We start from the raw sequence: 22,712 nt of genomic DNA, 5'->3' as shown, positions 1-22,712 counted from the left end.
AAGCTTCTGGAAGAGTATTAGAGATGCAATGCAACCGTTACTTGGGCCATGCCGAGAGCATGTTCGTAACAATATAGATATCGACAATTCATCTCATAATACTTAGTTTTTAAAATACCTGTGTTTTTACGGTAATTCGTTCACCTTCAGTTAAGCAATCTGGGTTATAAATAACTACTTTTTTTGTATCTTTACCAAGCATATTTTAATTTATAAATATTAGGCATTTATATAATCTTTATTTATATATAATTTTTTAATTGATTTTACTTTTTACATAGAATTTCATAATTATAGTCGTCTTGCTTTTATATTATATGGTAATATACATTCGCAATGCGATAGAGAGAAAAACAGCGACATCTAGATTGCACATAGACATTCTCCTCCCTTTATGATGCCTTTATATGATATATAAGGTCATCGTATGCTGCAACATACGGTAATCCACAAATCAAGCCTTAACAGCGTCAACTCTATAATTGCTTGCATAGTGCCCCTTTTATTTTTAAAATATTGCCTTTATTTATTCTACTACCTTCACTAAACTACCTTCACTCGTTTTTAAATTAGGCTTTTTCTTATTTTACGTTTGTACCATACCTTGAGTATTGACATTGTGTCTAAACGCTGTTAAAACTCTTTCCTTTATTTTGTTTGTAGGGACGTAAGAACATAATTAGATATTTATTTGAAACTACAATTTAGACTGAGTTAAACATTCCCTATTTTGAAGTACACACTATTTTTCATGAGGAGATAACTGTTGACAGTCGTCATATCCAAGATGTGATTAAGTAACCGCATATATTAGTTTTTTTTTCGTATCTTTAACTTGTAACAACCAATGTCGTTACAGAGAATTATATTCAGGAACCAAACTTGGATATTCAATACTGACATACTTATGTAGCTTCCTGTTCCAAGGTTTTGCTTTATTTAGTCGCAGTTTGCCTTTATATGTTGGTAGGAATGCAACAGTTTTATTATCCAGGGAAATTACTGAAAATACCTCAATAGCGTAAATATCACATACAAAATCATAAGATCCTTTGGTTTTTTATTTGGATTTCTAGTCAGAAGATAGCTTACAATTAGGCAATTTTGATCGTCTTACCTTCCCCCACGAGTAGACAGCATTGGAGTAACGAGACAATTAAATGTATCGAAGTATAAGTATAATAATTATTAAAATATTTGCTGTAACTTTGGTTACATATTATTATTTCGCAAATTTTTACAACAATGTTGGCACTTGATCTTAAGTCGGGTTCATTACTGCCACGAAATCTCGGACTGTTTTCTGAACGGGTAAAAATTTGCAAACTAGATAAAGAACTCTCCGTTTCACATAGGACGTACAATTTGCTGTAAGATATTGCTTCATATGATGTCTAGCCTTTGTAGCACAAATCTGTTCATCAAAAGATAAACATTTTTGAAGACGAACTGACTGAAGCTTCGCATTTAGTGCGTCAACAACGGGCCGAAGCTTATGTAAACGATCGTAATTGGAATGATGTATTGGAACCATAGAATTACCGTTATTGAAGTTCAAATATCGAATTTCTTCGAAATATTTTTGAGGCATATAACTTCTTTCATCTGGGAAAGACCTAAAGAACCTCTTTTTTTGCATTCCCATTCAAATATTTAGTTCTTGCATGTTATAATACATTCACCAAGACAAACCTCTAATTCTAAAAAGTGTCTACCCTAAGCATTTATTTATTTATTCTTTAACAACAAAATCATGTAAGAATGTTATGGTGTAAGCCAAACAATCTTACGTATAAATGATTCATGTTACTCATATATTTTATAGTTGTATATTCACAATTTTCTGTTTTAGAATCCAAACTAGAAAATCGATTTATTAAAATTATTTTATATGCACCCTCGATAGTAAAACAACAGCTCAATGTTATGTACACTATTCCAAATGGAAAGATAAACCTCCAATTTGGCAAGACGTTTGCTATTGGTCCCTGGAGGCAGTTACATTTTATTAAGTTGATTATACAACCCTATATGTATAATAAAAGTGTGTCTTTAATAGGGAAGAAGTAAATAAGGGAAACAAATACCTCGGTATAAATCTAACGCTTTAATGGTGTGTAAACATTAGGGTTGTATGCAGATACGGCGACGACCGCAATATTCGCGTATACGCACCTGCTCTCTTGACGTCATATGCGAATTTTGCTGAAAATAGTAATGGAGCTGTTTTAATGATAGATTTAGTTTCTAGTAAGTTTGATGTTGATATTAATGTTTAAAAATGTAGTGAAATTCACGAGTGAATTAGGCAATGACATAAAATTCTGTAAATGCTTCAGGAACGACCAAATTACATCAGCTGTACATGTATTACGGCTTTGTGTTTTGCCATGGCGTTTGAAGCGGCGACTCAGGTAATCATTTGTGATTTGGTAATGGGAATCGATGGCAAAAAGGCAGTTATGTGGGTTTGGTCATCTACAACGACTTAAAAATGAAATACACTTCGTCTACTAGGATTTTTTTAAAACCTGCTTTTACCGTTTTACCAATTTTCCTTAGTTCTTTACATTTTCAGTTATGTCTTTTCTAATTTCTCTTTTTTTCAGTTGACTCTTCTTTTGCATAATTCAATTTTTTTCCATCAGTTCTTTTATTTAAAGAAAACAAGTTTCATTGCTCTTTTTACATTTACTTTATCGTTTAGGTTTGTTCTCATAAAATTTATCATATCTTCTTTTAGTTTCTCTTTGTCTGTATCAATATTTAATCCAGTAACTACAATATTGTTTTTTTTTCGATTATTTTTAAATCCTTTCACCTCACCTCATTAAGACGTTGCTTTGTATTTTATAATTCCTCTTGTATTCAGCTCTGATTTTTTAATTCTATTATCTGCTCTTTATATTCTCTCTTTTCTTTTCTTATTTCTTTTAGCTCTTTGTCCACTTCTCTCAGTAAGTCTGTTTCCATCTGCTCCACGGTAAATCTGCCTTAAAAATTTAGTTAGTAATACATAAGTGATGGAATTTTGCCTTAATATTCATCAATTGTTGCGGAAAAGGTTATTTAATTCCTTTCCCCAAAGGGGACAATTCTAAATATTTTAGGACCATGGAACTGCTAAAGATATTTATTCGATATACGTAAACAGACTTCACGGCGATGATTTTTTATGTGTTTGGTTTTATCGATAGATACTACACATTTAATAACGAGAAAATATTTACAAAACAATTATTACTAATTAAAGAGTTTGATTTACCACATTGTTCATCATTCATACCGATGTTTTTGTGCCGCGCGAATATTGCGAAAACTGATGCACTTTTTACTGCATTTTTGGGGACTAAGAGAGACCACACATTCGGCTACCAACTCGAGACTTACATGCTGCTATGAATTCTTTTTCTGGAACCAATTTTTATCTAAAACTGTCGGTTCAGTGGTTATGACTTAATTCTCTTTTAAGGCATTTATGAGACAAATATTTTGGAGACAAGAAGTCTGTCACATAAGATTTAAGCCAATATTGTAAAACGAAAACTCATGTAATATTAATAAAAAAAAATTTTATTTCAAAATTTTTTTTTAGTAAAAGGTATAAATAAAATACCCAAATGGGCTGTATCACAAATAGAGAACGTTAAACATCACATAACTTCAGTAAATTTAAGAGCCACCTTAAAACCCAACTACTCTTGCAGTTTTTACATATCGTTACAATACACATCAAAAGCCTATTAACTTCATCTACCTACCTTAAACTCAAACTTATAACTCATCCTTTTTATACTTCTCAGGTACCAAATGTTCCTTTTAACATGTAGGGCCTTTCTCTTTTTTTTAAGTTATAACTTGAGCAATGTTTGACACAATACCAAACCACCTATCAGCCATCAATTTTCTGTTTATATTGCATACTGGTCATCACACAAAACAACTTACCATCTTTACCCTTCAAACCGAACCAGTAATTTATGTTCCATTTACCAGGTACCAAATGTTGTTTTCTGACATAGAGGGCCTTCCATGCTTAAGTTGTAAGTTAAGCAATACATGAACATTACATTACGAAAACATTCTTTTCATATTCAAATTTCATCTTAACAGTAAATTCAAACATATTATTTACTATATCACTCCTCAACAATAAATTTTATAGAACCATCTTCCTACGTTATGTCTTTTTCACTATTTCCTAGGTCCCAAATGTTTTATAACATACACGATCTGTTGTTAAAATCTTTACTTAGAACAATCAAATTTAGACACAATCAATTTATAGTTGGTTGCATATTGATATCCACAAAATTTTATGCACTCCAGTTTATCTAAATTAATTTATAAAACAAAATTTTTCAATGTTTTTCAACATAAATATATTACAAATTCACATTACAGACTACAACATTGATGGTTGATACTGTTATATTATTACAATTGTAATTTGACAACTACCGTACATACATGGTATACAGCCAGCTACAGGAACTTAGTTTCCTAGTGGATTTTAATATTAATAACTTGTTGGTTTAGTCTCTCTAATCTCAGTAAATATCTCTAAGCTTTTAAAGCATTTCCAAAAAGTACATACATATATTTAAAATGTTTTCTTTTAAATTTATCTACATAGAATTCATTAACATAATTGCCTGAGTTCCATGATAGTGAAACGGCGGATTATCAAAAAATGGGTTACCTTAGAACTAATTAATGGCTTAATTATACATGCCTTAATTAACTACTTTCCGTTTACACAAAACTTACCCCTAATTATCACGAAAAGCCGACCGCTTTTGACAGAAAGCTTCCTCACCCAAGTACTTGGAAAAGTTTGTTAGTTAGTAATACCGCAGGGAGCATAAACAGATGCTGTAAAATATTATACTAAATGTATATTTACTTTATTAATTTATATTATTAAAAATATTGTTTCTATTTGTACGTATCCTGATTAATGATGCACGGTTACCGAAAAAGTAGTAACATTTTCCGAAAATTTATTAAAGAATTACATTTCTGTTTGAATTGTTGACCTTTTCTATGAGTATAACGTCCTAATAAAATGTCTGCAAGTCTAAAAGGTCTATTTATGGTGGATCTGCGGAAGTCTCAAGAACTTATATGATAAAGGTACTAGTATAATAAGAGAGTTCGGCTGCAATACCTACGACCGGTGTAAAATACACGGATTCCAGAGAAGATTCCGTTCGTTCAAGTTAGAAGACCTTCACCAAAAGATACAGTAACAAATTAAAACAAACTATTCCACAGAATATGGTCAACTTGACATGATTGATTGTACAACAGCTTCCTTCAAAGATAAATTCTAAACTGTGATAAATTAAATAGTACCAAAAAAACAAACTTCCAATAGAAGCTGTCTCGCTATTTCTTTTGATTATTATATGTATATATATTAATCTAACAGGTATACAGTCTTCATCTTCCTCTTTATAAGCAATTCTGCTTGCTCATTGGCTGATTAATACTTTCTATAAAAGGTTGTCACTCCATCTTTTGCTCGGTCGTCCGATACTTTTTCTACCGATTGGTGACTATCTCTGGCTATTTTGACGACACCGGTCTCCTCCATTCTGCTTATGTGGTTATTCCATTCTTTTTTTCTATCTTGTGTTCATTTATTTATACAATGTACGTTACATTTTCTTCTGTCTTCACTGTTCTTTCGATATCAGCGTATTTTCTGTAATCTTCTCATCTCTGCCGTTTTCAGTAGCCTCTGTGTTGTGGCTGTGTCTGGACTTGTTTCTGGAGGAATATGTCATTATTGGTCTTATACAGGCTTTATTTTTCTTCTTCTTTCTGAAGTTCTTGACTTCATCGCAGTGTTAATGTGTCTGTTTCGCTATATAGTGTTCATAAGCTATGCCAGTCTATTTGCTTTTTGTACTTATTCTCTCACTTCTTTGTCAAGGTCTCCATAAGTGAACAGTGTAATTCCAAGGTATTTTATTTTCATTACTTGTACAATACTTCATTTTGGGTTATCAATATTGCATCGTCTGCGTAACAGAGTATTTTTATTTCCTTGTTTCCCATTCTGTATCCTGTTCCTTTGTCTTCTTCATGATAATGATTTGAGAGTATATTGGGGAGTTTAAATGGCTCTCCTTTCGAAAAGAGTTTTAATATTTCTCCACTTTCTTTTCTCTTTTATAGAATAAATAGTTTATAGAGATGACATATCACACCTTTTAAGTATTTTTAGGCAGTAAATTGTATTTTTCTGAGCAAATATCAACTGTTTTTTCTTTTTCTTTAAATTATTAATTGTATATACTATTAATAATAAACTAATAATGTGTACTATACTATACGAGGTCAGGCTATTAAATAACGAGACTGCGCGCGCAGAAGGCGTCCTAGAGGGGAAGAGTGGGAAACGAATGCAGTATTCGATAGCTGGAAGTGTCTACTCTTTCATTACGAAAATTTTTGTCGCTGCAGAAGTATTTTTTCTCTATAGGTTAGAAAAAAACGTGTTTTTTTCTCGTGCCAATAATAATTTGTGACGAAAAACATGAGCAACGGATTAATGTGAAATTTCTCGTTAAATTAAATAAAAAGACTCCGACTGAGTGCTATAATTTGTTGAAAGAGGCCTAAGGTGAGAATTCTCTATCTTGTGCGCGTGTTTTCGATTGGTATAAATCGTTTTCTCAAAAGAGAGAGCGCCGAAGATGACCAACGTCCAGGTCGACCCGTCTCTGTTTCAACTCCGCAAACAGTGACCAAAATAAATGAAATTGTGTGCGGAGATCGTCGTATAAGCATTCGGATGATTGCTGAGACTGTAAACGCCGATAAAGAAACTGCCAGAAAAATTTTACATGACGAATTGAACATGAAGAAAGTCTGTGCGAAGTTGGTCCCAAAAAATTTGACCGCTGACCAAAAGCTCGTCCGTCAACAGATCTGCTCAGATTTATTTGAGAGGTTACATGAAGAGCCTAAATTAATGGAAAACATCATCACTTGCGATGGAACCTGGATATTCAAATACGATGTTGAAACTAAGCGACAATCCATGCACTGGAAAACTCCTGCATCGCCAATAATGAAAAAAGCAAGAATGTCGAAATCAAAATTTAAAGCCATGCTAATCGTTTTTTTCGACGTTAACGGCATCGTGATGACTAAATGAGTTTCAGGGGGTCAAGCTATAAACCAAACTCACTATTTGAAAGTTTTGGCAACGCTGCGAGAGCAAGTTCGTAAGAAACGGCCGGAGTTATGGAAAAACAAGCCGTGGATCTTGCACCAGGACAACGCACCTGACCATAACGCGCTGTCTGTTACAGCACGACACCTGAGCACCTGACCATAAAGCGTTATTTAGCCAGAGGCATTCCAGTGCTCGAACACCCGCCGTACTAGTCTGATTTAGCACCCTGTGACTTTTTTCTGTTTCCGAAGATCAAGTCTGCCTTAAAGTTCGAGTCGATGGAAGAAGTGAAGCGAAAACGGCGGAGCTCCTAAAATCTCTAACAAAAGAAGACTTCCAGCATTCCTTTTACCAATGGAAAAACGAATGGAACGGTATGTGGCGAGGGAAGGGGAATATATAGAAGGAGAGCATTCGATTGTAGAATAATTTTTAAAATAAAACTCTTTTTCATAAGCAGTCTCGTTATTTAATATCCAGCCCTCGTATTATACTAATACTTAAAAATACTTGTGTATCGTTTATCTAAAAAAATATAAAAAAGCATTTATAATACTTATCTAGCATAAGAAAATGTATGTAAAGACAATTTCTGTCAAAACGACTCTTCGTCCGTTTGTTTTATCCAACTAGCCCCTAACTAGACCTCCATCACTCAAATATTACATTTCTTCTGCACGCCGAGCAAGACTAGGGCCGGGCATTTCTCCCAAATTGAAATGGAGATTGGAATATACACAGAGAAATTATTAAATTAGTGCATTTTCGTTCTGGGCTAGAATAGTTGCCGCCTGGCAGCCCGAGGTGAAATTAAATTGAGGAAACACACTCGACTGTGGTATTGGTTCACAAAATTTAATTTCACTTGCTGGTCAGGTTTATTTGACGAGACCGTACAGTCGATTAAAGGTAAAATTACGCGAATTTTGGGTGGCTGGAGAATGTAGCCCGAGTATTTTTATTTGTGGACCCAAATGGTCGGTAAACGAACTTGACATCGGTTGGTCTCAAGCTGGTGGTTTATTTGGAAAGTGTTGCGATTGTTGTGATCACAATACGAATAACAGAATAAATATTGGATGGCTAATATTCAACATTTATTAATTCGTTGTTACAATCTTGGTTTGTATTATATCGACATTTAGGGGAATTTTTTTCTCTGGAAGCCGTCTATAATAAACTGTCGCACGGCAGATTATTTGCTTATTGTATATCTTACATTACATATTCATGATATTTCCTTAATATTTATTTATTAAAGATATCGATTTTTGCAACTAAATCTCAACATTGGATAATTCTTATTCGTGTTTCCAATGTTGGGTACTTAATTCTAATATTGCACATAGAGAAGAGAACATATATTTGTATTTATTGTGTCTTAATACTTAACTTAAAAAATCATGACCAATTTGGTAGCCAACCAGAACATCAGTATTGGTGGAAAAGAAAAAGAACTCTTAGATAGATATAAATATCTGGGACATGAAATTATGATTGGCAGGGATAACCAGACTCATGAACTGAAGAGAAGAATCGGCCTTGGGTGGGCAGCATTTGGAAAACTGAGGAAACTTTTAAAAATGAGCTGCCCACATGCCTAAAGAGAAAGGTATTTGATCAGTGCGTCCTCCCAGTCTTGACGTACGGAGCAGAAACACTTACGTTAACAAACGCAGCAGCTACCAAGCTGAGAGTCACGCAGAGAAGAATGGAGCGGTCCATGTTAGGAATAACTCTGCGAGACAGAATAACCAACGAAGACATCAGGAGAAGAACCGGAGTGACTGACATCATCGAGAAGATAGCCAGACTAAAATGGAGATGGGCAGGACACATAGAAAGAATGACAGATGGGCAATGGACAAAGAGGTTATTGGAATGGAGGCCAAGGGAAGACAAGAGAAGCGTCGGTCGACCACCTACAAGATGGACTGACGATGTAAGAAGACTCAATAAAAACTGGATGAGAGCGGCGCAAGATAGACGGGGTTGGAAACATGAGGAAGAGGCCTATGTTCAGCAGTGGACTCTTGAGGCTGGATGATGATGAATACTTAACCTAGACATGCAGATTTTATGGTTTATTAATTTCACTTTCCTGGTGGTTTGGCGTATCACTCCTAATTTGGTGATTTGCAGTTCAATGCAACCGTAAATAAGGTCGGCTGGACGAAGTTCTGCAGTTATCCATCTCGAAATAAGCTAAGCTGTTGAAACTTTGGTAAAAATTTCAACATATTTGGGGTAGTCGTCATCATCATCATCATCATCATAATTTAACCTTCTAGTTTTCACTTTGCTCTCTAATACCGGCAACATACATTGATTTAATGTTTTTCTTTAAATATAATAGTTAAGCGATTTGAAAATACGGTTTTACTTTCCGACTGCCTAGTCATCTTAGACAACGGAGAAGCTCAACGGTTTAATTATTATCTGTTTCTATGTCAATTTAGTAACGTTGGTAATAATAGGCCATCATCTGATCTATGGATCTTGTTCTTACGCATATATTTGCACTGACTACAAGATTTTTCATCGTCTATGTTTTAGATCTAATGATTTTCAATCGCCCTTCTAAAGAGAAAAAATATTACTGGTTTAGAAGTTCCTTGGTCTCATCTATACTGTCACCTATTAGAACAATATCATTTGCAAACCTCAGAGGGCTAAGCTTTCTCCGTTGATATTTATGCCTTTGTCGGACAGATTTGCCCATTTACGTATATATTACAAAAGTGTGGTGAACATTTCCAGCGATATGGTGTCCCGAAAATTTTTGAGTTTGACGATTACCCTCTTACTAAAACTAGCGGTGGCGTTTTGGTTTGTGTTTAATTATATTTATATACCGATAATCGATTCGGCATTCTGCCAAGTCAACATTTTTGTTGGTTCATTATGTCAAATGCTTTTTCGTAATCCACAGATTATTATATTCAGTAAATTTTTCTATAAGATTTTATAGATTTGGAGTAGTATATCTAGGCTGCAAATCAAAAAGGACTTAAAATTGTAAACATATGTAGTTCTTTATGCAATAAAAACAGTCAAAACCAAGAAAGAAACTTTAGCAGACAATATTCTTGTTCAGGTCTTAAAAATAATACAGTATGATCAAATCAGTGCTCTAGTTAAGCTTTTTAGTGACATGTATACTACTGGTTAAATGCCTGAGGAATGGCAAGTCTGTTTTTATAGCAATTCCAAAGAAGCAGCAGTCAAAAAGATACGACAAATACAACTTAATTAGTCTGATGAGCCACGTATTGAAAATTTTTCTTTGAATTAGTTATGGAGGAATCAGAAGTCATTGCGAAAAAGACCTAGGTGAAACTTAGTTTGGATTTAGGAATGCGTTGGCTACCCGTGGGGTACTTTTTGGCTTAAATGTACTTCTACAAAATTGCTGCAATAAGAGCACAAAATCCTTCTCTTTTAATATTTAAAATATATTCAATTACTATCTACCATATTATAGATGATGAAATCTTTTTCTGCTTTTACATCCGTCTGCCGATCTCCTCTAATTTGTAGAGGTTAAAACTATTAATCGATTTTATTACATGTGAAGAATTTGCCCTCTAGAGTTTTTGATGGGAAAAGGAATATATATTAAGGAATACATATATGTGCAGAATACTAATACAGATATGTGCTCTACATGTCTGCAACTACTAGAAAAATTAAAAACAGAGAAAGATGAAAGAAAAAAGGATCAGTTCAGAGTAGAAAAAAGAGTTCATAGCTGGAGAGCAAAAGCTTTTTATTCGCTGCTCAAGACAGAACAAGAGTTTGTGAAAATAATTTCTTATGATTTCCAAAAAAACATGAACCTTCCTAAAGTACCAAACCAATCGTGTTATTATAGTAGGCAATTATATCTTTTTAATTTTACCATTGTGTTACCAACGTTTTCTCAAACGCTTGGTCAGAGAACACTTTCTCAAAAAATTCTAATACTATCTCATCTGCAGTGTATAACCACCTAAACAAGACCTATCTCACCACTATCACTACCATTGGACTGATCTAAGACGGCTGCGGAAGCCATAATAAAAATTCCACCATAATCACGATGTGTTGCAAATGGTTGTTGGAACATCCTTCTATTAAAACAGTAGAACTAGTGTTTCCAGTAACTGGCCATTCCTATCTTCCAGCAGATCGAGTGTTCGGAAACAGTGAAGAGGAATTTCGTACAATAGACACAATACTGAGCATAAATCAGTACTTCGATATAATTTAGCAGCAGGCAACTGTTGTAAAAGTAGGCGAAGATTTCATCGTGTATAATTTCAAAAAGGAAGCCTAAATAATACTGAAACCACCGGACAGTGGAAAGTACAGTTTGCGCAATGTGAAAGATTCTATGTGTTGGTTCAGTCGAAGGGATTTTATACGTGTGCGCTCATAACGAGGCGCCGACTCTCGCTCGGGACATAGGATGGTATCATATTATCATCGCCAGGTAAAATAAATGCATTATTTTAAAAATACCAGCGTTCACTGTCGAGCCAGGTATCGGACTATAGACTTGGACCATAGTATTCGCGCTTAGTATTTTTTCGATCCTCGACCCTAGTACTCTACGATCGACAGTACGAGGCGACGACCACCGACCCTCGCTCTGACCATAGGATCGTATCGATCGCCAGATAAAATAAATGTGCATTATTTTAAATGCGAGCTTTCACTATCAGTCCTATGATCTAGGCGAGGATACGATGCGATGGTCTCCGTTATGAACGTACCCTAAGAATCAAAAGGGAAAATATGAAAATGTTTGCCGAAAATCTGAAATTATGGGTATGATTGCTTCTCAGAAAATAAGGCAAAACATACCTGTAAAGGCAATAAAACTAAGGGACGTTAAACATCTGCTATTATTTTGGAGACGGCTGGCAAGACCTAGAACAATTAAGTTTCTATTCAGATGTGATAAACATTGCTGAAATTCTGCCTGAGAACGAAAATGACATTGAAGAACTGAAATGCGAACCAAGAGAAGAGACACCGCTTTTGTTGGTATAATAATGTAGAAGTAATAGTTTGTATCGAAACAAATATGTTAGAGAATATTTTTTTTTAGTTTTACCTTTTACCTATAGTTGTTTTGGTTTATACTGTTAGGCTGTAAGAAATATACATACCTAAATAAATAAATAAAAACAACATTTTGGTACCTAAATAGTTGAAGCTGAAGAGAGACACATGATATTAGTGATACACGATACAAGACGCAAGCAAAGTTAGTAACAATAATTTTCAAAATATGTATTTTGACACATTGTACTGAGTCCGGCAGGTGAGATTAGGTTGGGATCAAACTTGGTCAAGTTCTATGAAGTTGGGATCAAACATTGCCATGTCCACCGCTTGGGATTAAAACAGGTTACGTCCAATAGTTTTTATCAATCTATGGTAATACCAATAATAAAGAGTATCTTTTCTTTAAATGTTTTAAAAGTAATTTTCAAATTTTAGCTACTGCCACCAAAAATTAGTGTTTCTTTACTTCCTGTCAAATCATGGACGATGGACGTAGCCAGATTTGATCCTATACCCCTGACATAAAACAATATTATTTTACAATATAATTGTCTTAAAGGTATGGCATTTGAAACTCTCGCTAAGAAATATTGGGATAACAGTTTTTATTTTTTGAATCTAGGTAAACCGGAGAAGATTTTAGTAACCAATGATCTCAGATGTACATTCTTAAGTTCATAGTATTAAACATAAGAAAAGATCTAGTGGAGGGAATAAAGAAATAGCAGGCAGTTTATATATTAATAAAATGCCTTAAAATCATAGTTAATAGATCAAATTTAAACGTTATTCCAACTGTGAGCGAAGAATAAAATAACTACTATCTAGAACTTTACGACTTTTAGAATTTTGTTAAAATCTACTTTCTAGTTCATATTTTTACTAAGTCATCAAACATTATACTGGTAGGGTAACTTCAAATGCATCCTAATTTTATTTTGGATACATTGTAGTGCCTTTGTTAAACCTCGCTTTAAAATGTTCTCACTTTTACTTTAAAACTTTGGCCCTCATCCAACGAACGAACGCGTTGCGATTTTCTCTCATCTAAAGCCACCTCTCCGTCGACTCTTTTATTATAAGGCGCCGTTATCGAGAGGGTTAATATTTTTCTCATTTTATAATAAAAAAGTTTTAACAGTTGAGAAGAGTTCATAAAGTGTGCGCGAGAGTATCGTATCGCTGTTCCAGGATTTATTTTTGGACGAAAGTTGCCAAATACACGGCTGCGGTTATCAGGGCGTCCATCCGACCATGAAAGAAGATAATACCGCCATATTCGCGCGTCGTACTTAGAGGGTGTTAGATAGCGATTTACCAGGACTGGAACTGCTAACGAGTAGTATTAGTCTGTTTGCTTTCACCAGAGAAATAAAGGAATCTAAACCTCTTTAGATGACACCTCTAAAGCATTTTTTAAGCCTAACATTAAATTTACTTTTCCAACAGAAGGTATTTGGAAAAATAAAACCGTATGTATATTTAGTTATGTAGTTTGAAAACAAATAAATACCCCTACTCTAGGTTTATTAAAAACGATTCACAAAGTTTTCATTTGTGACTTAATACAGAATAACGTTATACAATATGTGATTTAAGGCTTAGACAGAGTTAAGAGTTTATTTATTTAACTAAATAACAAATACAAATATTGTTTGTAGCAAGTCGTTTGTAGTAACTCGTTTGTAGTAAGTTTACATGATATGTAAATAAGGAATATAAAACTTAACTTAAATATATCATAAACAGGAACACATATTAAACAGAAAAATACTTGCAAAGTTACGGTAAGCAGGTAGGTGGATGTTCTGCAATGAGCCATATATTTTTCTGAGCAGTAAAAAAAATGTTTCACAAAATATTTTTTTATAACTTTTTCAAAACTATTACAGCTTAGCTGTTAATTACTTTTTGGTCAAATATTGTAATAGGTCTAATTAAGGCAATTTTTATTTGAGATATGTAATCTACAGCGATTTGTTCGTAGGTAGTGACAGTTACGCGTATTGTGGACGTGAACATCAGACTGATTTATAAAATTGGCACGTTTTCTGTGAATTTCAGTTAAACTTGAAATGTGAACAAAGAAGGTAGCGGCATAATTTTGAATTTGATAAAGAAAGGTCGGCAGTGTTCTAGATAACTAACCCCTGCTAAAATCTTGATACCGTTCTTTTGCATTCTAAAAATTTGTAGTGCATTTGTTGAATTGCCCCGTATGATTAGGTAAGAGTAGAATAAAAAAATATATCATTTTTAATGTTTCAAAGTTGACAACCCTTGCTAGTTAGCGAATAACAAATAATGAACTTAATAGCTTTTCCTTGAGTTATGAGATATGAGCCAACCAGTTCAGTCGATTATCTATGGTTATTCCCAATAGTTTAACAGTCTCCTTATTATCTTGATTATTGTGTAAATTACTTGCAGATATAACCAAATTTTGAGTTTTGTCAATGTTAAGTTTTAGTTAATTTACAGCAAACCATGTGCTAGATTTAGTAGAAACTTTTTCATGAGACATTTTTAAGTCGTCAGTATTTTTCCCTAATATAATGTATAACGTATCATCTGCGAATTGTATGGATTGTACAGAGATATGAATTTAGGCAAATCGTTGACATAAATAATAAACAAAAGAGGTCCTAAGACCAAACCTTGTGGGACTCATCTTTTACGGATAGAAAATCGGAGAGATGACCTTTAGACTCTACCGCCTGGTGTCTCCCACATAGATAAGAAGACCGCTGCTCTAAAGAGGTCAGCAGAAGTGCAGTTAAACCAAGCTCTCAAATTATTCAACCAGGAAATGCGTCTTGTTCCGCGACTCCTTCTACCCTGTATTCTTCCTTGCATTATTAATTACAACAAGTAGACAATGCTTATGGGTCTGTAATGAAGGTGATGAAGGTCTGAGGCGATGAAATAGTGGCAGATGCCTTGAAAGTGGCTGGAAAAAGATTATGGCAGGTCCTTGCCAAACTATTCACTAGATGTTTGCAGGAACCAACCCAGTGGTATAACGCAGAAATTATCATACTTCATAAAAAAGGGGATGCTACCGACCTCAGGAATTACAGGCCCATAAGTCTACTTTCACATATTCATAAACTATTTACAAAAATAATTACGAAACGACTAGAAAATAAATTGGAATTTTATCAGCCCATAGAACAGGCGGGTTTTAGAAAAGGCTATGGAACAAACGATCACCTACTGGTAATAAAAAATCTTATAGAAAAATGCACTGAATATAATAAACCACTAGCTTTAATATTTGTCGACTATGAAAAGGCATTCGTAAATCAACAAAAAATGTTGGAAGCCTTGACAGAATGCCGAATTGACTATCGGTATATAAATATAATTAAACACATATACTAAAACGCAACTGCCAGTGTTAGAGTGGGTGATCGTCAAACGATACAACGTGGAGTACGCCAGGGGGACACCATATCGCCGAAACTGTTCACTACGCTTTTGGAATATATATGTAAAAGGGCAAAACTCACCGACAAGGGCATAGACATAAACGGAGAAAAGCTTAGCCATCTAAGGTTTGCAGATGATATTATACTAATAGCTGATAGGATAGATGAGGCCAAAGAACTTTTAAATCAGTTCTACCTTTCCTCACTAGAAGGGGGATTGAAAATAAATATATCTAAAACCCAGATGATGACAAATCTTGTAGTCAGCGAAGATATATGCGTAGGAACAAGATCCATAAACCAGGTAATGGCCTATAAATACCTAGGTCATGAGATCCGCATAGGAAAAGATAACCAAACCGTTGAGCTTCTCCGTCGTATAAGCCTGACTTGGCAGCCTTCGGCAAGCTGAACCATATTTTCAAATCGTCTGATATACCAATATGCCTTAAAAGAAAAACGTTTAATCAGTGTGTTTTGCCAGTGTTAACTTACGGTGCGGAAACGTTGACCATGACAAGGAGAACAGTTCAAAAGATCCGTGTGTGTCAAAGGGCGATGGAGCGTGCTATGTTGGGCGTTTCACTACGAGATAAGATCCCAAATCGCCAGCTACGACAAAAAACAGGAGTGGCTGATGCAGTAGAGAGAGTAGCAACACTGAAATGGAACTGGGCAGGTCACGTGGCTCAAATGACAGATAATAGATGGACAAAGCGGATACTGGAATGGAGACCAAGAGATGATGCCTACCGAAGCAGATGTCGTCCACCAACACGTTGGACTGACGATCTAAAACGTTATCATAGGAATTGGATGCAAGAGGCACAAGATCGAAATAGATGGAAAATTATGAGGGAGATCTATGTCCAGCAGTGGATAAGCGAAGATTAAATGATTATGATGATGATGATGATTAATTTCGTGAACGTCACAATTAGAATTACTAAGAGACATCTTCTTTCATAACAGGGCGAAAAAAAGGACTTGCTTGGAGAAGGATAATTTCTGTAATTAAAGAAGACATCGACATTAATAGTGGGAAGAAATGTAATTATATTCTCTGCAATTGTAGTAAAAAATTTATTTATTTTATCTGGAGGTAGATCAGGTTGTACCAAACTGGATCTTGTGTGGTTTCTTTCCAAATTTACTGTTTTCCAACATTCTCTGGGTTTATTGTTGGAAAATGCTTTAATATTAAATTATTATAAGTTTCGGTAAGAAAGACTGTCAAAAAATCAGGATCATTATTAATGTCATAGAAAAAGTCCATCTTTGTACTAGCTAGCGCACGTTTAAGATGCTGTAAACCAGAAGAAGTAATAAACACTTGAAATGTTTGATTAGTGTCAACAACTTTATGCCCAGAGTCAATAAATAAAAATTGAGCTCGATGGTCAGAAAAACAAGGTTCGAATACGCCCATTTTGTAGATATTTTCAGAAAAATTTGTCATAATGTTGTCGATGCAACTCCTGGACTGGGATGTGATTCTAGTATAATCGTTTATAGTTACTTTTAGACCAAAAGATGTTAATAGATGTTGAATATCAAAAGAAGGGTCAGGTTAGATTTTAAAATTTATATTAAAATCATTAAGTGTGATCAGTTTGTGTGTTTTACTAAGCGAGGACCTTATGACGTTCTCGAAATTCCCCAATAAGTCAAAGTAACCTTTACCCGATATGTATAGTTAAAATATTTGTTTTTATTGAAGGTTGATAAATTTCAGAAAACTCTGAACTTTGCTCTACATTATATTCATTTAGATTAAGAGAAGAATACATAAGATTTTCTTTTACACAAATTGCAACTCCACCATATACGTACATATAAATTTCTCTTTTTTAATCTTTTTAAGATAGACAACAGAGAACAGCACTTTTGTTTACTCTTGATTTAACGAAAAACAAATTTTATTATTTTACTTATCTTGAATAATTTCTATAAGCAATTTAAAGTTTTCCGCCGAATCCGCTTCTGTTCGGACTTCACCGTTACTGTTACCGATGGTTTGGTATGGCGGTTTCGGTTTTGGGGTGCGGAAGTTATATTTATGAAGGTTTCATTTGGAGGAATTTGCTCTTTGTGAGAACGTTATTAGCACAGATCGTTTGGATTTTTGTAAAGGGCTAGCACGGCTCGCCCTTTAAAAAGAGTAATTTTTTGGCTGGTGGATGAATATCACTTAATCCGAGGGATTTATTTCCCCAATTTCTTTTTCACTTGTATAAGTGACGTGATTACTGGGGATATACTCATTTGAGAGATTTTCTTTTAAATTTAAATGATTTTTTTAACTCCGGAAATAAAAATAACCCTGATATTACAATAAAATTTACATAAAGTTTTACATAATTCATTAATTATAGGTAGATAATCCAACTATATATCCAAAAACCTCCAGACACTTTTTTCGTTTTTCCTATTGGCGACAACAAATATTTTTTTACACTCGAAATTAAATCATTGACAAGAGGGAAGTTTGTTCTATTTATAGTTCTTTTGCGACCCTATTAATAGCATTGGCTAAACATGTAAAATGAATCATTTTGGGATAAAATATTTGTAAATTTTTTTCAAAATTAAAATATTTGTAAATATGAAGAATCAACATTGTTTTTTCTTAAAGTCCTATCGCTCGGAATAATTAATTTACAATAATTCTGAAAAAAAATGGAGCTGAAGGTATTGTTGTAGTTTTCATAGCGGTATATTAAAGGCCATCAGATCTCTACATAAATCTTTTTTTCATGATTTTCTTATAATTTTTCCTTTTTTATTTCACTGGCTCCTTTTTTTCAATATGTTTTCTATCTGGTTGTAAATACCGTCAATGTCTTCATCTAGGGGATCTATTGTAACTTGTCTAGCCACCACATAGTGGCGACAGTTACTCATCCATCTATTTCAATATATCTATTTCTAATTATCTATTTCTAAACTTTGCTGTAACTCATCCATCTATTTCAAAATTAGACATAACTAGCTCAGTGCGGAAATTATCTCAATATTTACCAACCTACGAAAAAGAAGAATATAGAGTATTATGTAAAATTTAATTGGCAAAGGCTAATGAAATTAAACAAAACATATACAATGAGGAACTAAAGTTTACAAGAGCCTTAAAAATGACGACTTCATAATTATCCTTCCAGCTAACCATGAAAATTCAACTGGGGTAATGAATAAAATTCAATATGAAAACAAAATTAAAGATCTAAAACAAATGAATTTTATTCAAAATTAACACAAAGCCCTTGGAAAACAGAATCTATACAACTTTATTTAAGTTTAAAGATTATTTAAAAAATTATCACAGAAGTTTAATTACACCTCATTACAGCAAGACTTCATTTTTATGAAGTACCGAAAGTATATAAAGCGAATACACCACGTAAACACTTAGGCTATGGCTCCACGAGCGACAGATTGTCTCTAGCAGTAGCAGTAAAATGTAGCTTGATAAATGAAAACAACAGCAGTGATACTGAGTGGCTCTACGCGCTGTAGATTGCCGCTTCGTTTCGAGACCGAGACGCATCGTCAAGGTCGTGTCGCCTTAGAATAGATCCGGACCTATTTTTTAGCAGTAATTTGCAGCGCGTTTGTGGCTCCACTAGCAGTAAATTGTCGCTTGTAGCGCTAATTGCCATTTAATCGGATATTTTTGTTCTTGTTTGTTTTTTTCTCTGTGTTTGTTAAGTTGTTTCTTTGTTTTTATAAATTACTTTAAAGTTTTTTCATACAATTTTGTGTCTCAAATCGTAACAAAAAATTATAAGTTCTAAGAATGAAACAAATCCAATATTTTCTTTATCGGTATTCCAGATAACATAAATCAATGAATGGCTTTTTTTTCAATCCCAATGAATCGTATCAAACTGTATTTTATAATAGACGCCATTATTAAACAAGAAAAAGTTAAATAGAGAGAATAAACAGTTTTTATTGATTTCTCGAAAATCTATTTTTTGGATTTCCTTCTTCGAACTGGTGATTCATTTCTATATAAGTGGTTGTCTAATCATGTCATATAAATAAAATTTTAATAATTATTGTTTTTAGTAAAATTTTATTATCCTTCAGTACTAATGTTTTGTTTTCGATAGCTTGGCGTGAATCATAAATAAAAGAATGCAACAAAGCAGATTTTATGTCGCATCAGAATTTTTTAAATTATTGTTAACATAAAAAGCAAGTTAGATATTGGAAAAGGAAGATTCATTACATCAACCCAAAATGATAAATGAATATAACCGACATTTTTTATTTTTAGGTAGATACATGTATAGGATTATAAAATATGTAATTTGAAATCTTACTTTAAGGTTGGTAATTGCTAATTTTTCTTCTGGGCTTAGGCTATCACGCATTGATGTATCCTGTTTTCGTATGACATCTTCTATTTCACATAATAAAAAATTAATAGAAGACACTGACATCCTGTAATATTCAAAAAACTTGTCAGGATATTCTTTTAATTTGTTGTGTAAAAGAAAAAATTTTCCCTCTGTCTGTCTAGACACTAGAACAGGGTGAATCCACCATTTCCGTTGTTTTTTAACCCTACGTCGACGGCACAATGTCAATATTAAAGCAAATTTTGTTGAAATGATAGATTATCCATACTATATTATTGTATTATCGGTGTGAATTTATTTTACTTATTTATTTATTTTATCTGCTATATACACGGACATTATATAAACGGACAAGATACCACTGATTGTAGCTTCGGCATATTACCGCTCATGGAGCCACTACAAGACCAAAACGCGGCGATATGCGCGCTGTAAACTGTCGCTCGTGGAGCCATGATTTTACTGCTTTACTGCCTCCGTAATTTTACTGCTACTTCTAGCGACAATCTGTCGCTCGTGGAGCCATAGCCTTAGACCTATTTGTAGTACTATGAGTTCTCCTTGCAGTAAACTGTCATAATTTTTATTAAATATTATACAACCATTTGCAAATAAAAATGACATTTATAAAAAATAAAACATATTTGTTAAATAAATTATCGAATATTGAATTTAATTCAAATAATATTTTAGTAAGTTTTGACATAAATTGTTTATTTACAAATGTATCATTAAGATAATACTTTAAATATAATGAAAACAAAATTGAAGAATGATGCTACATTGGGAACTAGAACAAGACTAAATATATCAGCTATAAGGGAGTTATTGACATTATGTACTGACAATACGTATTTTCAACTAAATAATGAATTCTATAAACAAAATTTTGGTCCAGAAATAGGCTCTAGTTTATCTCCAATATTAGCCGTTATATTTATAGAAGATTTTGAAACAAATATTATTTTTAAACAAAAATTAAAACCCACAGTATGGTGGAGATATGTAGATGATTGTATTCTCAATATAATAAGAGACAGAGAGGGAGAGAGAGAGAGAGAGAGAGAGAGAGAGAGAGAGAGATATTAAGATGAGAAATATGTGCAGCTGGTTCCTAAAAAAACTGATACGGCTCATAGTAAGATTTGATTATTTTGAGCAGTGTATTAGATTGGTATGACATTATATTATATTTACTATGACAGACAAATAATAAAACAAACAAACAAATAACAAACAATTGATTACATATTCATAACTTGTAATAAATATTAAGGTCTAAATTTTGATATTGTTTTAAATTCCTGCATTTTATAAAGAGTATATAGATGATAGTTTTTACATAAAATAGGGTTGTTGTTATTACTTTTATTATAATTAAGGAATAAAACAAACGACTTAACTCAACAATATATTAAAGCAAGATTTGTAACCAAATTAAAAGATAATTGGGCATTATCAGCGGCAGCAAAACTTTTAATATAAGCAGAACCCTAGTTTTTTTTTATTTATAAAAAATGGAGGGGACAAGAAACTCTCGAAAAAAAGCGAGGGTCTGGAAGACCAAAACTATACTAAATTTAGGTATATAAAAATAAAATTAATATTTTGTAATATCTCCATCAGCATTGTTAACAGCTTGTAGACTTCAGTCCATCTGCGTGAAAGGAACTATGAAATTGTCTTCTTCAGAGAGCTCTTTCCAAACCTGTTGTATACCGTGCCACAGCTCTTCAGCATTTTGAGGTATAAAATTACGCCGATACAACCGTTTTCTAATAAACCCTACACATTCTCGATTAAGTTTAAATCTGGACTGTAGCTGGGCCACGGTAAGGTTTCGATGTTGTTATTCTGGAGCCACTGGTTTATTATATTTATAGTGTGAACAGGACAATTATCTTGTTGGAGGATAAAGTTATTTTAAGGATACACTGGGAATCATGATGTTTTCTAGAATATTTAGATCTGCCCAACAAACCTGCCATCAATACGCCATGTCATTTCCATTCCTCTAAATGAAATCCATTCCCACATCCACATCCACAAGATGTTGTCTTTCTTCCCGGAAACTGTGACATAATTCTTACACTTTTCGCATCTTCAAAAAGATTCTTTTCTAATCTCTCCAAAAGCGTACGATCTTCATTAGCGGTAGATATTTTTGGTCTTCCAGAACCTTGCTTTCTTGCGAGAGTTTCTTGTTCTCTCCATCTTTTATTAATATTAAAAACTGTTCTTCTGCTTACGTTAAAATGGTTCGCTACGGCAGATAGTGACCAACCATCTTCTAATTTTGTTACAATTCTTGCATTTAGTTCTTTGCTAGCATGTTAAGCCATTTTTTGAGGTTAAACGGAATAAGATATCTGACAAATTTTAAGATTTGGCAGTGACAGTGACAGTATGTAAATAATAACTATTTATCCTTCTAAATACACTGCTCAATTCTCTACAAAATATGCTTTAAGAGTCGTATCAGTTTTTTTAGGAACCAGCTGTATATAAACTTAAAAATGTGTTACAAAAATATTAATTACTTCTTTAAAAGAGTGCCTGATCTATAATTGCCTAGAAATCTTTCTCTCTTTTTATATTTTGATGTTGAGATTAACTCTTATTTTTACTAGTTAACAGCTGAATTCATTATAACAGAAAATAATGACT

Source organism: Diabrotica undecimpunctata, chromosome 7, assembly GCF_040954645.1.
Source record: "Diabrotica undecimpunctata isolate CICGRU chromosome 7, icDiaUnde3, whole genome shotgun sequence".
In the NCBI taxonomy this organism is placed as follows: Eukaryota; Metazoa; Arthropoda; class Insecta; order Coleoptera; family Chrysomelidae; genus Diabrotica; species Diabrotica undecimpunctata.
The sequence above is the reverse complement of the archived record's forward strand: the minus strand, read 5'-3'. Positions refer to the sequence as shown.